Here is a 16,149-nt window from a genome sequence, read left to right on the forward strand (position 1 = left end):
ACATTGTTATATTGGCTCTAAAGTATTTCATGCTTTCTTTCATCATTAGCATATATTTTATTCTTTAAAGTTCAATGCTTATCATCATTCCCATGGAAAGACACTCCTAGATGACTTGTGAAATGGAAATATTATTTCTAGACAAATGCATTCTTAATAAAAAAAATGTAAAACTTAAACCATCTCTTTCTTGAGCTTCCCTAAGCTATAGGTAACAGATATAAACAACGGAGAAAATAGAGAAGGAAAGACTTTTGAGGCAGAGGGAGAACCTTGCTGAAGGATCAGTCAGTACTGAGGACAGTGAGAAGAGAAGCCAGGCAGGAATAGTCCTGATTCAAGGGAAAATCAAGAGAGTGAGAAAGCAGTGGGCAGTGGAGGCTTGGGCACTGTATATTGGGCAGTGAGAACTTTCTCTTACAACTTAGCAACAGTCATGGCCATCACTAGAGTGCATAAAGAAAATGTGGTATACACACAATGTAATATTATTCAAGCTGACAAAAGAAGGAGGTCCTTCCATTTTTAACAACGTGAGCAAAACTGGAGAACATTATTCTAAGTAAAATAAGCCAAACACAGAAAGACAAAGATTGCATGATCTCACTTATTTGTGGATCTAAATTAGACAAACTCGAGGAGATAGGAGAATGGAGAATTATGGGAAGGGAAATGAAGTGATGGTCAAAGGGTGCAAAGTTTTAATTATGTATGTGTGATGAGTTCTGAGGAGCTACTGTATGGCAGGGTGCTTACAGGAAAGGAGACTTGATTGTCCACAAAAAATTTTCTAAGAGGGTAGTTCTTATATTAAGTGTTCTTAACACACACACACACACACACACAATAATAATAATAATAATAACAACAAGAGCAAGAAGAAGGAGAAGGAGAAGGAAAGAAAAAGGAGGAGAAGAATAGAAAGAAAAGGGGTAGAAAGAAATCTTGGGAGATTTTGGATAAATCCATGGACCTTATGGGTACTCACTGAGTACTAATATATTCATTATATGTGCATACTTGTTGAGTGTTAGTATATATATTACATTTGAACAGCTTTTTACCTGTCAAGCATACCCCTATAAAGTTCTTAAAAAAATAATGGTCATGGCATCACATTACTTTGAAATATAAGTTTAAATATCCATTTTATAAGAAAATGAATAATTTCTTCCTTTCTCCTCTATAACTAAAACCAGTGCCTTCAAAATTATGAGACTTGAAAAACTATCAAATATTATGAGAGGCAGGAAAATCAGTTTCCTAACTAGTTCAGGAACAAATGTCAGAGAGCTAAACTAAGGCAAAGAAAAGGGGGAAGAAAAAAGAAAGACTGAAAAATCCTGGGTACATAATACATAAAAGCTTCAGAACAGGGATCATAAACTCCAGGTTCTACTGAGAATAGGAAGGTCACATGTATTATAAAGTCAGCCAGGTGAACATTTATTTATCAAAATCTTCAGGTGATAGTTCAAAAGTTTTGTGTAAAGTCTCCCATTTTTCAAATGTTTGCAATTAATTCAAATCATTTTAAAATACTCAGTACCCAAGTTTTGGCTGATGGTCACACAAGTTTTTGACTTCTGAATTAACATTGATTGAGATAATTGCAATGCTCTAGAAAATGTGAACTGATGGCCAACTTGAACCATGAAAGATAAACATGAATATAACTCAGGAAAATGCTCAGGAAATATTCCAAAATTTCAAGTGGTCACAAAAATGTTTCTGATTACACATGTTTAATTTAATTCAGAATGTTTGTTTTGAAGAGCATCTTTTTCAATATATAGGCAGGTTTTGCATAGTAGTACACATATATAAATGCAAAAATAAAATTCTACCTTTATTTATGTGTAAATATACCACTCAGTTTTACAATAATGGAACTAAATCATGTGGTGTGTGTGTGTGTGTGTGTGTGTGTGTGTGTGTGTTGTGTGTCTTGTTAGAAGCACTGAATTAAAAATTAGGATGTCTGAGATGCAGTGGCAATGCCATAATTAACAGCTATAAAATCCAAGTTATTTCACTTATTTAATCCTAATTGAAATCCTTGATAAACAGGGTAATAACCCCTACCATTGCCTAACAAATTTGCTAAAATAAGTATCAAGAAATATTGCTGATGAGTACGTCTTGCTAATTCCACAATGTCTTAAATATGCTTCAATATTTGGTAAATTCACTCTTGTATTATACACATGATTTATTTTCAAATCAAAGGAGAAAAATGTAAGACCTGTCATAGCTGGCAGAAGTTACCCTTATAGCTACAAACCACAGCAGATAGGGCATTGCAGTATAACCTAACCCTACCAACTCTTCAGCATGTCAGGTAGCTGACTATATTTGCCAAAAATACCCATCAGTACCATTTGCTTACTGAAATTAAGAAACTAGCAGGAGTAGTCACTGGTGAGGCGTAGAATACTTTCCTCTTCTGTGATTCAGAAAGAACATCCTGAAAATCAGTCACCCTTTATGTGAGACTCTTAAACATAAAATACAGCATGCAGTGATGCAATATTACACAATTATCCTACTTGAATAACCTCTTTACAAAAACACAGTAAGGAGAAACTCAGCATGAATTTATATAAGACTCATTATTCAATGGAGTGAACTCCTTGGTCAGCCAACTCCAGAATATAGTCATAGCAACAGAGAGAAAGCTCTGCTAGCCTTGAGCATCAGGCAGATTTGTCCTCCACTCCTCAGACTCGCTGGATGGGAAACTGTAATAACACTGAGGCTGTTATTAAAGGCTATATAACTAATCTTATTGCTATGGGATCATGCCATATCGTGAAGTCTGTTATTTGCAAATTTTATGCTTTCGTGTTAGCAATTAAGATGGAAATACCAGCTGGGAGAAAGTTTAAAAAAACTGGATATTTAATCTCAATAAGATGAACCTTGAACTCTCATGTGGTTTTCAACAATATAATTCTAGTTTCCTCACTTTAGTGTCCTTATTTATAAAATCCAAGGGTTGAACTAGGTAATCTCTACCAACCAATAAGTTTCCAATATTCTACTAATTATATGGATCACCAGATAATTCAGTTTGAAATTGAAAGACAAAAGCTGTTATCAAGTGTGTAGCAGAGTTAGGCACACACAAAATAATAAATTATAAATATCATTCCACTTGGCTCATGTTTTCTTTCTCTCAAACATTCTGAAATGGTCTCTAATCATGTTTCTATCATTTCTTAGGTAAGATGACATTAAAAACTAAAATCAAATTGACCAAGCCACTCTTCTTAATTGGGATTAGAAAAATTACATACATAATTCTTTGTGCATTTCATTTGGCATGTTTTTTGTAAATTTTTCAGGGAGTAAACATTAACCTTCAAAACCTGCAACACACATGTAAAAGTGTATCTCTGCAGAAGTACTTAAAGAAATTTTCAGACATCAGACCCTACACAGCCCTTGTCCATGCTTTTGTAGAAATAGCTCTATAGTACCCAAAATAGCAGATTCAGCTAGTAACTTATGACATAATCAACAACAGTGATGTGACTTTTTTTGTTGAATGGGGAACATTTTCATAAGTAATGCTTTGTAGGAATATATTGTTCAAAAGTAGTGAATGTGATATTGATTCTTGTACATTCAGAAGGAATTACTATGCCTAAGAAAATGGACAGCTGCCAAAAAAACATTATAGTACTCTTTTTCTAAATAACTAAATTTGTCTGGTCATGTGTTTCTATGCCTTTGAAAAATATTTAGGAAAATAAGTTCATACCTCCATGCATAGTTAATATTGTCCATCAGTCACAATTATTTATTGAGTACAATTTGCATTTTATAGAAAGTCTGTCATGGGAGGGTTGGGAAGTGTCTAAATCTTGTCCCCAATATGTGCCTAGAAAAACACAGCATACATGCAAATGCACATACACCATAAGAGAACTAAGAAGTACCAAACTACACGAACCAACTCATGGGATAAGAAGTTAGATTAGAAGAAAGAAAGGTAGGTAAACTATGAGGGAACTCTTCCTTGAAACAGATAGGACTTGAATTAAGTATAAAATATAGATAGGATTTGGAAAGGCAGAAACAAGAGTAGAAGAAAATTCTCAGAAAATACAAAGATAACTCTATGCTTAGACCTGCTGGAGCTCAGGATGAGCAAGTAATTTGGAAAAAAAAAGAGAAGCTGTTGGGAAAATTAAATAAATTTTTCTAATTTTGAAGATAAAATATGGTAGGTAATGCCATGAAAGATGAACTAAAAAAAAAAAAAAATTCTACAGGACTGGAGACCAGTTAGGAAGATTTTACGGAAATCTCAAAACAGAATGAAGAAGGTCCAAATGAGAGTAAATAAAATTGAAAAACATGGCATTTTAAGAGAAATATTGCTGACATTTAATTGCATAACTGCTGCACAAGGTACAGAGAACAATCGAAATTTATATGTACTTTTATACTCCAAAGTACATACCTTGAGAGACCATAGAAAATGCAGCACTGTAGGAAGAAATAAAGTTTTTAGGAAGATAAATTGGATGCTGGAATGAGAGATAAAAAAAACCCCAGAGATGTTGTTTTTGAATCACAACGTAGAAAAAGAGAAATGTAATATAGAAGACAAATTGAATATGATAGTGAGTGTGATGTGGGTTTCCTTATTCATTTATTTATTTTTAGTACCAGGGATTGAAACCAGGGCATTTAACCACTGAGCCACTGAGCCATATCGCTAGGCTTTTTTATTTTTTAGTTTGAGACAGGGTTTTGTTCAGTTGCTTAGGGCCTCGATAAGTTGCTGAGAGTGGCTTTGAACTCTTGATCCTCCTTTCACAGCCTCCCAAGCCATTGGGATTACAAGAGTGTACCATCATGCCCACTTGCACTATTTTTAAGGTTGCAGATTTTTGATCTTTTCCGTAGGCAAAAGAAATACTCATACCAAAATATACATAAGTTGGCATATGCTTTCAGAAGGCATTCGGATCCCTTTTACATTTTCTTCCTTATCATTTTAACAAATGTTAGAATAATTTCTCTTTAATGAGGGTAAAGATGTATGAGAGCATGCATGCAAAAACTTTAGCTTACTTATTTTCTTTCTCATTTTTGGTAATTTTTCTGTAAAAGAAGGAACTAATTTCTACATCATTGATTGTTATGAAGATTAAAGGAAACACTATGAAATGGTTTATGAAAAATATTAAAACAATACTTGACATACAATAGATGCTGAATAAATAGTAGATAGCTTTTTTTTCCATTTCCTCATGATCTTGATTATTAAAGTAAGCTTTGCTTCCCTTGGGTAATTTCTACTCTTCCTTTAGATCTCAGCTCAGAGTTCGACTCCACTGTGAAGACTTTCTGAGACCCCACTTCACCTGGATCCACCCTCTCTTCACAGGCTTCTCTCTCTAGGCTCTAACCACCTCTGTATTTGTCTGTGTATTCTGTTGGGTTGTAAGCTCTCTGAGGATATGAGTTATTCCAGCCTTCATTCATCTCCAGTAATTAGCGCTAAAACTGACCAAATAATACATCAGAACCTAGTTGACAAGATTTGTAGATACGGCAATGTTTCAGAAATAGACAAGTGATGCTGAATGCTAGTAAAAAGAGATGAACGCCAAGAGTAATTGTTCCAGGATACAAGGAACATGGAAAAAGTCAAAACATCAAGGAATTGAAAGGATCTACCAAAGGTAAGAGTCCAAGAGCCTCTTCATTATTTGAAATCCAAAGTTTTCATTGAGCCAAAGAGCAAAAGGACTAGACTGCACAACCAGCTCCTTAGAACACAGAACGTGAACTTGATCCCAAAATAAAGTGACATCTTCACCTAGGACATAAGTTTAATCCTTTAAATTAATAGAAGCTCTTTATTTCTATTTAATTAATGGTCTAGTCTATTTCTTTCTCCAGACCTAAGTTTCCTCACTAATAAACTGTGGACCAGAGGTTGGGATGAATGAGCAGCGGAATGCGTGAACACATAGTATAATATACATAAGCAGTGATTCCAAGTGTGACTCTGTGTCCAAAAATATTTTTGTGTGACAGCAAAGGATATCAAAGGCGATGATTAAAGAGACAGTGGCCTGGGGATACAAGGGTCAAATGACTAGCATATGATATTTATTCTCATATATCTAAATTTCTACAAAACTATCATCTTATTTTTAATGGAAAATCAAATTATAAAAAAGGCTTATTTCAGAAAATAAGGATCATTTGTTTAGGGGACAACACATGGACTCTAAAACTGAACCTTCTGGAAGTGAATCCTAGCTCGGTCACCTGATAACTAAGCAACTTGAGGTTGGTACTCAAACACTCTCTGATTCCCTGTGAGGTAAGTGGAAACTGCCACTCCTTTTCCATGCGATGTCTATGAGTATAGCATAATCCAGTGCCTGCCAGAGACTGGGAGCTTTGCCTGTCTCGTAATAAAGTTCTATAAATGCTGGGCTTATACTCACAGGGAAGAACATCCAAAGTTGAGTTGTGTAGTAGCAAGTGTCAAACAGTGTTATATGCATTGTCTCAATAATTATGTTATTTGATTTTAGCTATAAAAACAACTATGGATCAGAAATCTAACATTCAAGCCTTTTCTCATATCTCCTTTCCTGTGTATATTAATGAATTGAGTCATCTGAATTTATACCAGGTGTCACATCAATTCTGGGTATTATTTGACTGTTATAATTAGGAGTATGAGTAAAAGTGCCATAATTTTTTAAAAAAGGTACTAAGAAGTCTCTTTATAATGAATCTGTGAAGTTTGCCATGTTTAGTTTTATTTATCTGTAAATTCTGTATATGGTTGACTTTCCTATGTCTGATTATCTTAGTTGAAATGACAACTCATTATGCAATCATACTATATGAATAATTCAAGTGCCTTTATTTTCCTTACTAGGCCTGAGACTCTAGAATGGCATTTCAATGTTAAATAGTTGTACTGTTAGCTAATTCTGAGTCCTGATAGATTTCGTTTTCAGTTTGTCTAAGGTCATAAACAACTTGGCACTTACATCTTGGCCTATCTATTCGGCACAGAAAATACAAGTTTGCTCTTGTTAATATATGTCTTCAAATGACTTTTTATTGTCACAGTGATATCCTGTAGCCCTAAATGTAAACCCTTCTTGAGCTGTATGAAAAATAAAGGTTGGATCAGGACAGAGACCTTGTTGTAACTTTTCTCCTGTCTCTGATTTCCTTTGCAAATGGAAATTTTCATGTTGAGAACTGTTCATCAAACCCCAAACAAACATTCAGAGTTTTAAGTGCCAATTCAGAGCACCTGCATCCTTGAGAGCAATGATTACAGAGGAAAAAGAACCGAACATCAGTGCAATTTATCATTGCTTCTGGGTACTGGATATAATGTACGTTTAGTGATTAACATTTGTGTTGCACATTTCAATTTACAGCAAAATAGTCATGTGTATTATGTTGTTATATAACTATGTAAGTAGGATTTTTTTCCCCATTTGACATGCCATGAAATGGAGGTACCTGTTACTGAGTAACAGAACCAGAGCCAAACCTTCTGAGACCACTCCCATCCCACCAGCATCCCCAGGACCAGGCCATGTCCATCCAAACAAATACCACTTTCTTTTCACTTCACTGTTCTTCAGTGGTTTTAAGGTTATTATCTGGGTTTCCAATGAGATTATCTGTAACCACATTATATGCAGACCCCTAAGGGACCTCTGAACTCTAGCATACTGTCTTTCAATAAAATTACGGGATCAGGCCTTCCCGGATTTCTTTCTTTCTTTCTTTCTTTCTTTCTTTCTTTCTTTCTTTCTTTCTTTCTTTCTTTCTTTCTTTCTTTCTTTTTTTAACAATCTGCATTTTTATCTTTATCTTTATTTGTTTAGATGGGGTCCTAAGAATTTAACTCAGTGCCTCACACATGCTAGGCAAGCACTCTACCACTGAGCCATCAAAGAAGTCCCTCTATTTATTTCTTACCACCCTTTGTTCCAGAAAAAAAAATCCATTTATTTATTCACTCCCAAACTAGAGACCCTAGGTAACTTGTTATTTACATTGATGCTCAAGAAGCTGTAATCTGATGAATTACATATAGGCTGGTACATTTCAGCAGATATGACAGTGGAATAGCATGTGAACCTAGATCTTAAATAGTATTAAAGGTCCATACTTCCTACAAGGGACAGAAGAGGTAAAAATTCTTAAATCCCTCCAGGTAAGTAATTCTAAATCTTACTGCACATTAGAATCACCTGGGGAGCTTTTCAAGCATACTAACCTCCAGGTTCCCTCCCCAAGAGAGTCTGATTAAATTGGTCTGGCCAGTTGCCTGAGCACAAGGGTGTTTAAAATCTCCCTGAGTGAGTCTAATGTGCATCTCGGGTTGAAAGACATTAACTGAGGAGGTAACCTAGAGCAGTGCTTCTTAACACCCATCACACATTAGAATTTCCTGGGGGCCTTTTTATAAGACCTACACCAGGACACAATTAAGTTGGAATCTCTTTAAGTAAGATCCAAGCAGTGGTGATTTGGACAGCTCCACAGGTGACGTTGATAGGCAGTCAACTATCACTAAAGTAGCTACAGCTCAACAGTGTCTACGGAGTAGCACAAACAAGCAGACTAGCAGAACAAACTTCACCAGGAAGCTTGCTGGAATAGAGGATTTTTCACAGTCACTTCCAGAGTTATCAAGTCTGAATCTGCATTTAATAAGGTCCCAATGGGGAATGTGTACATGCAAGAGTAAGAAGGTCTGCTTTGGACCATTTTTGGAAGACATAAAAGGACAGTGTCAACTTTGCCCAATTCTTTGATTTCTTCCTCTCATTTGACTCTTGAGTTCTCAAGTTCCATGTGAATATTTCCTACTGACTAGGGCCTTTGGAGTAAACTGCTCCAATGGAGCCTAATTGCCACAGAGTGCAAAAATGATGGTTTACACCTCGTAGTAGGAAATTCCCTACTAAACTATCGCCTGAGACCAGAGTTTAGAACCTTTTATAACATAAACTGGATAGTAAGACCCAAGGACAGTGTCAACTTTGCCCTGTGAGGTAATAATTTTTGTAGCATCATACTGGTATCTTTCATGGCCATTTTTATTTTTTTCATGTCAGTTTTCTAGACTTGTTTTATATCCTCTATCAAATGATAAGTCGTGTTAGGGAAAGATCTGTGCATAATTTACTTCTGTAAAATTTATACAACTGTTCTCAGAGCCATGTATATAGTAAGTAATTTTTTTTTCCAACAGTTTTTCTTTTACTTTCTTTATTTTTTTCTTTTCATACTTGAGGAGTTTGAGTCAGCCTTTTTTTAGGATAGCCAGTCTTCTTATAAGCTCTCTGCCCTGGATAGATTTAGATCAGCATTTCACAAACTGTGGTCTTGGCAGACTGGGAATTAAAATTTCCTAGAAAAAAAATATTGCATGGGGCATCTTGGAAACTTTGTATACCCCAAAACAACTTTTTATAAGGAGCTTATCGCAGCCATCATTTTCTCTGCATAACACACTTTGGGATATTTTTTCATAGTAGTAAGTCTTCCAAAATAAATTTAGGATGATGTGGGCTTTCAAGGTTTACCCAGATATATAATCAACAGGTCTTCCTTTCCATGAGAACTGAGAGTCCTGGCCTAAAAAAGACAGAATACCACAACAGTATCATTCTCGGGCTGGATGGGCAAAAACTTGAGACCAAACATCATCATAGAAGAAAAAAAAAAAGTTGTTGCGGGAAACTCCTGTGATATAGGCTGAATCATTCCCTAAGCAAGGGGGACAGTAAGACACCATGTCCCTGAATGCCCCCTACCTGCTCATAAAATCCTAGCCAAGTTAAAGGAACAGTGAGAACAAGCCTGGGCTGGAAAGTCAAATATATTTTATTTCAAAGGACACAGGCTTTCTCTTGTACACACTGGGAAGTAGGGCAAGTTAGTGTGACTGTAGAAAGCTACTTTTTTGTATGTACCCTGGGACAATTGCTCCTCAGGATGCTGGTAATGCTAAACAAGCTAATGCTGATGATGTCACTGCTCCTGCAGCCTATGTAACACATAAAACCTCTCCCTCAGTGGGGATGGGCACAGACTGAGGGCACTGTGGAAAGAAGACATGACACTCATCCTGTGGGCTGCCACTAGACTAAACACTGTAAGGAAGAGAACAGACTGCTTGACAAAGCTCCTCAGAGACAGAGTGCTGTCAGCCTCTTGCTGCTGAACTCTTCTCCTTCATGTAAATCTCTGATCTCATGTAAGTTTTTCCCACTACATTATGTCTCTCATGCTGTCTTTGGGTACTTTCTTTGATCTGTCTGCAACCTACCCCACTGTCCTGACACAACTCAGCTGTGGATGAGACATAGGTTGATTAACTAAGGACTCCTGGCATATCATCAGTTATGTCTGAGAAATAAGGAAGCACTTATTGAGTTCAAATTATTCTAGGAAAAACATATACAAGTCATGGTATTGGATGTAGTATACTCTAACTGTTTCCCTTAAAATATGAAATAAAAAGTGTGTAGCACAAGTAGAAAAAAATAAAGACATTTATTTCCTCCAAAAGTCTTAGAAGTCTCTAAGATTTTGAGAAACAACAGAGAATCCCACAGAACCAACTGCAACAGATGGTGCTAATTAGTGTCTTAGAATTCACTGGAAACTATGTCAAAGTTGATTGGCTCTTTGTGAAAATATTTCTAACCAGGTGTTCTGCAAGTATTTTCATAACTATGTTAGGATGTTCCATGCCATTTTATCAATGCTGAGAAATCCAAAAGAAGGAGACAGGGCAGCACAGTCACTGTGTTCTTACCATTTCCCAGCAATGACAGTTCACCATTAAAGCTAATGGTAAAACATTCTTCCATTTCCTGCTGACTGGTGTTAAAACAGAATAGAGGGGAGACACAGTTCAGTCTCCACAGCCAAAGAGAAGAAGATGTCAGGTACATTTATTTCTTGTTTTCCTGACATCTATATTTTCTGTTTTCTCCATATTCCAGACAATCCTGATATGACTCTTATCCTTTGTTTCCTGCTTCCTACAAAAAGATAAAAAATATATTCGTGGCGTCACTCTTATTGATGTTTCCAGAAACACGTAGACCGAAATTATAGGATTCTTGGTATTGAAAATTTTCATACTGATGGACGTCATGTCTTTCAATTATTTTAAAAATAAAGCCCCACTACCTTTCTATCTTCGGTTACAATGACATGCAAATAAATCTCATCTATTAGGCAACTTGTTTCAGCTGTAAGCTTTATTTTAAATTCTTTAAATATTAATAAATATCTATACTAATTGAGCTTTCAGAAAATTTGATAATTAGTTACTATTGCATAGACTGGTTTCTAAACTTAGCTACACACTGAACTTGCCAGGGTGTTCATAAAAATATTGATGCCTGAGTTCCAACTTCAGAGATGAATATGCAATTAGTCTTGTGTGTTGCCTAGGAATCAGCATTTAAAAAATATTCCTGAATTGCTGGGTGCAGTGGCATATGCCTGTAACCCCAGCAGCTTGGGAGGCTGAGGCAGAGGATCACAAGTTCAAAGCCAGCCTCAGCAACTTAGAAAGATCCTGTCTCTAATAAAACATTAAAAAGGGGAGAGGGTGACTCAGTGGTAAAGTGCCCTTGGGTCCAGCCTCTGGTATCAGGAAAAAAAAAAATCCTAAGTACTTCTAACGTGCAGACAAGGTCTCAAGATCACAGTTTTGACCAAAACTTTCAATAATGGATTTCAATAACCCTTTTAACCCTTTTAAGCCTAGGTGTACTAATAGCATGAATCTTAACCTCCATTTTCCATTTTATTTTAGATCTTGTACCCTATTTCAGAAAATCATCTGAAATTCAGACTGTCTGAACATAGATGACTTTGTCAACAGAGCAATGATAAAGACTACTTCATACATCACCTGTGAAAGCCCTTCTTGGCAAAGAAAGGAAATAAAGATGTGTCATAACCACCATCCAGAGCTGCTCTCTGTGACCTCTCACAGCCATCTAGAATGCTGGCTGTTTGTTCCCATCCACTGAGAACAGAGTATCTTTTCCTGCAATACTTTCAATACTCCTCCTTGTCCTACTTGTTAAGATTGAATACCCGCTCTCTTCTTTCCTTGTGTTCTGCATTTCTATGAAAGTCATAATAATAAATTATTCCAGATAACTAAATTATAGCTAATTTATAATTTATAACTTATAACTTCCAAATCAAATTTAAAAAACTGCCTAGAAGTCTAATGAATAAAAACCAATATATAAAAATGTAAATTAATGCCAAAATCAATTAGTTCAATGTCACATTCATGTCACTTGTCCTCTGGACTCCATGTTCTCTCCAGTGAAAGACTATATTATATGCCACATGGAAGATAGCCAAGGTGGATGACCCTATGAGAAATAGTTACATCTGCCAGGAAATATCTCACAGCTGTTGAAAAACAGCTCAAAATCGGAGGAAAAACCATTAATCGGGGTTAGGTTCAATATCAAAAAGGGAGCCTAATTATGAATAAAGATATTCACTGGTACTTACATATTTTATCCATTCTCATTCTACACGCTGTAAAAGGTGCTTTTTTGTGAGCTATTCTATACCTCTCTGTCATGCCCAAGACCCATCTAGGACCCTTGGATTGATGACAGCAGTCTCTGAGGAAGTTTGCATTTAATAAGCCCTCCCTTGCCACCTTGATACCAGTTATTAAGAGAGCAAATCTCAGACAAATTTTTCCCATATAAAACATTTATTAACTAAACATGTATTAGCAAATTTGAATAAGATAAGTTGTGTAATCTGTTCCAGAGTTTAGGGAAGTCCAGCCTTCTTGTTCTTTAAGGTATTTAAAATACTACATTGTATAAAAATTTATTGGAGATAGATAAAGAATCCAGGAGCAGGATTCTATTATCTTAGAGTTGTTACTCTTCTAATTTTTACTGGGCCAGCAGAATTCAGAATTTATAGCTAAATACTAGATCTCTTGGAATTTACCTGATAGTAGCTTTTCTGGATTTTTAGACACGGTTCATTCAATTGTATGGAATGTCTCAAATATTTTTGATAACTTATTTCTTTTGGAAATTATATTTATTTTTATAAATATTCATATAACTAGCAACCTACCAAGTTCATCACCAAATTCCAGCTCTGGCATTCAGGATGAATTCTGGCAAAGTTTTTATTATATCTCAAAGTATACAAATATGTGGTAGCTGCCTCTGGACTAGTCTTACTTTTGAGAATTCAGTTGTCCAGAGTGTGTGTCCCTGACTAGAATTCTAGATGCATCTGGAATAAATATATGTATGTATAAAAATGTGTAGCACATGTACATATAATCATTTGCTACACTTGGTTATTTAAAATAATGTAGTCCCTATATCAATGCTGCTTTTTATCCAGTCCAGAAGTCCTTTCCTTTTTGTTTCATAGTTATTTTTCACAAATCTGTTTCCTATGCTGAATTAAAAGCTTCTTAAAGACAGAAATATGATACTTATTCTGTCTTCTCCACACTTATAACATGATACTGCACATACAAATGCACTTAATATGCATTTTATTGATTGATTTTTTTATTAGTTGCACATGACAATGCAATGATCATGATATATCATACATTTACATCTTTAATAAATGTACTATTTTCCAGAAGTTCTAATTCTTGTCATATCTTTAAAATTTTAGCTTTCAATAAATTAACTTTTAGGGCTGGGGATATGGCTCAAGCGGTAGCGCGCTCACCTGGCATGCGTGCAGCCAGGGTTCGATCCTCTGCACCACATACAAACAAAGATGTTGTGTCCACCGAAAACTAAAAAATAAATATTAAAAAATTCTCTCTCTCTCTCCCTCTCTCTCTCTCACTCTCTCTTTAAAAAAATAAAACTAAATTAACTTTTAAATTATTACTTGATATTTTTACCTGGAGAAAATAAGGGGAATTGAGGCAGAAGCTGTCATTTTGTCTGTAAAAGGGGAATCTGTATCTTTATGGCCATCAGACCTCAGAAATTAAATTACCACTCTTTTGTAATTTTTAAGAAAAAAAAAAGCTACAGTTTTTTTTTTGTCTCATGTGACTCAATAGTCCAGCACAGAACACATTTTCCAAATCAAGACCATTTAGTTGTCATCCCCAATAGCCCCAAAAAGTAATCTCAAATTCCAGCCACAGCTACTTATTTTGTGAAAGAGAAGATAAATTGGAAAGATGCAATTGTCATTACTCATCTATCTTTTGGGGATTTCCATCTTTTTTGCTCCAGTTTCCTCCTTATAGGCAAGTTGGAAGAAAGATATGAGATGGCGTATCAGATTCATGTTGAGAAATCACTGATGAGGACATAAAAGCCAACACTTATTTTTGCTTTTATAGAGGCTGAATCCAGAACCCTTATTAATAAAGTATGCTACGAGTAAATAACTCATAAAACCCCTGATAATTTGTGAGGTTAATTGTACCTCAATTTTATCCAGAACCTGAACTTGGTAGATTCATCTCTTTGCTGACAGCCTGTTCCTCAGAAACAATCTAGATGGATGCCTGTGTCTATCATTAAAATCTTTCTGTGGTCCTCGGAGCTTCTCTGTGAGCCAGGAATATGAGACCAGGACGTAGACCTTGTTTTTTAATGATGAAGCTTCTGCAACCTCTAGGTACATTCATTGTTAAGAGTGATGTGTTTAGAGTTGAATTGGAAAGTCACTTTCTCAGGTGATATACATTTAGTTGCCCCTAAAGAGGAAAGCACCAAGAGCAGTAAGAAACACCACTCTTGGGCACAGTCCTTATATTGTTCTATCTCCAAACACCTTGGAAGTAGTTTCCTGACTTGTTCCTAAAATTAGAATGATGCAGAGTCTCCATTTATGGTTAAATAAATAAGCATCTTCAGAACTTGAGAAGGTAACAAAATCACTAACATTACCCCATTTGTAAAACTCTAAATTTTCCTGGAATTTTGCATCATTGCTGTGCACTAAATAGGAGATTCCAGCACAGTAACAGAGAGAGAACAACACATATGTTTGGATATAAGACTCCAGTGAATAATCTCACTGATTTACTTCCTTGGACTATCTTCCATCTGTTAGATTTTAAATACTGTAAATATAAAAGGTATTGTGCATAAAAACTATGAGACAAATCAATAAACTAAAGAGGTCATTCTGATAGGGAATTGAATATAAAGTTTGATTTAATTGTAATGACAAGTAGAAAACACAAAAAATTAAGATGGACATTATACAAAGTTTGGAAGTAACCTAATTAACTACATGGAGAATACCAAACATGATTATAAGAAGAATAATTAGGAAGGAAAATGGATGCTATACTATGGGATAGTCAAAGTAAATTATTAGAAAATTCTAGAAGGATAATAGAAAATTCTCACTGAGGTCAGATAAAGCTGATCTCTGAAAAACAGAAATCATTTAAAACTGCTTGCAACTACTGAGCCAAGCCATGTGACCAGATTTGGCATCAGTTGTGAAGCATATTGCAAATAATTTGGGTACCTCATAGCTAAAGAATGAGTTTTGTAATGGTGTGTCTTTTTTTATAAATTGGAACAGATACAAAGCTCCCCTTTTAATAACTTTGGTCACACTTTTTTGCCTTGCCATTTGCTTTTTTGTGTGGGAGACAAAGTTAGAGCTTCTTTCTGGGTGTTGCATAACCTCATCTATCAGATGTACTAGAGCAAAACGCAGGAAGCAAACAAACCAGTGAACCAAGAGGAAAGGTCGAGAACTCTTCCATGATCAATACTCACTGAGACAGAACTAGACCTGCTGGAGAGTAATTAATAGGTATTCTATGTAATATGTGCTTATAATTCAGGAATGTTCTCTCTGCAGAAACTATGTTCGTGTTATTTCCTTACATTGCTTATAGTGCAGATAGTTATTATTTCTTAAAGCTAATTCTGAAGAAACAAATTGAATAAAAGAGATGAAGATAGTATATGCTAATTACATTTTAATAAGCAGTTTTTATTTTTCTGGTTTGAGCTAAACATGTTACAAATATCTTACTAAACATGTTGTGCATATTATTTCACATAATCTTTATGAAATCTATGAGTTTGGTAGGAT

The sequence above is a fragment of the Spermophilus citellus genome (genome assembly GCF_964194105.1).
Source record: "Spermophilus citellus genome assembly, chromosome: 7".
Taxonomy (NCBI): domain Eukaryota; kingdom Metazoa; phylum Chordata; class Mammalia; order Rodentia; family Sciuridae; genus Spermophilus; species Spermophilus citellus.